This window comes from Cavia porcellus, unplaced genomic scaffold (assembly GCF_034190915.1).
Source record: "Cavia porcellus strain 051 isolate PalLab524CR breed Dunkin Hartley unplaced genomic scaffold, mCavPor4.1 scaffold_21, whole genome shotgun sequence".
Taxonomy (NCBI): Eukaryota; Metazoa; Chordata; class Mammalia; order Rodentia; family Caviidae; genus Cavia; species Cavia porcellus.
This window is the reverse complement of record NW_026947504.1, coordinates 22,209,481-22,210,608: the sequence shown is the minus strand read 5'-3', so window position 1 is coordinate 22,210,608 and position 1,128 is coordinate 22,209,481. Positions and strand designations below refer to the sequence as shown.

Sequence of the window (1,128 nt, the reverse complement as noted above, 5' to 3'; positions counted from 1 at the left end):
GAGAAAGCAATGTAAGAGATATAAATTTCAAAGCTAGATGACCTGAGATCTTCACTATCATATTGTCTCTTGTTTTCTTCCAAATAGTTGTCCATGTCTTTGCATACAGAGAATTTTTTTTTTTTTTTTTTTTTTTTTTTGTCTTTTGATCGGTACCAGGGATCAAACTCACGACTGCCTGCTTGTAAGGCAGGCGTTTATGCCGCTGAGCTAAATCCCCAGCCCCTGCATACAGAGAATTGATACAAAAAAACATAGTATAAAACTGATCCAAGCAGAATGAGGAAAGTGTTTTAGGTCTTCAAACCCAGACAATAGGGAAGTCACTAATGGCTGTCTTAGAGTCTCTCGTTCTCTTCAAAATAGCTGTCCACACTTTCATGTATATTGAAGTTCAACAAATCAAAACAGGCAGGAGGGAGGTTGCTTGGTTTCCGGGCGTTCCAGGTCTCAGCTTGGTGCGGGTGCCAATAAATGCCAGTGGCTTCCGTCCTGGGCTGCTGTAGCCTGCCATGCTCAGTCGCTCACCAGGAGGGGGAGGGGTCGCTTGATTTCCCAGTGCTGCAGGTCCCAGCATGGCGAAGGTCGAAGTAAACACTGGTGGCTCCCATCCTGGGCCTCCGAGCCTGCCATGCTCACAGCTGCTCATGGGGGTTGCTTCAAGCTATTTCTTTCTAATGAATTGACCATTTCATTGCCCAAGTTCTGAAATGGCCAACAGACCATGGAAAGAGGTCTCTGTAGGCTCCTGCTTGAAACCAACAGTCAGGAAGCTGCCGGAATTTGGTCTTCTTGAGATTACTTCTGCTTGGGGCAATCTCAGTTCTCTGGTGGAATCTAAAGCACTGCAGAGTCAGGGCAGTGACTGGAGACATCAAGGCCCTCTCTGGTAGTTGAATATTTCTGTAAATGTCTTATGTTGGTACCCTTCGTCTTGAAGGGGACAAGGTAGGTTATGTATGTTCAGGACTAATCAACTTTGTTTTGCCTGCTTTGAGGCAGAAGTTCCCTGTGTTATTAAGTATATGCATACATGCAGAGCTGAGCAAGGAACTATCCCAAAGTTTTAAGGTAATAAAGGAGACAGACAAAAAACGAAGATCGAGCTTTATTCTGCTTTTAGTTATC

The 1,128-nt window shown here is 44.6% G+C and overlaps 1 pseudogene; it reads right to left on the bottom strand.

Moving 5' to 3' along the window:
* Positions 1-662: 662 nt before the first annotated feature.
* LOC111753747 (small nucleolar RNA SNORA2/SNORA34 family) lies at positions 663-791 on the bottom strand (annotated as a pseudogene).
* Between the last annotated feature and the right edge of the window lie 337 nt (positions 792-1,128).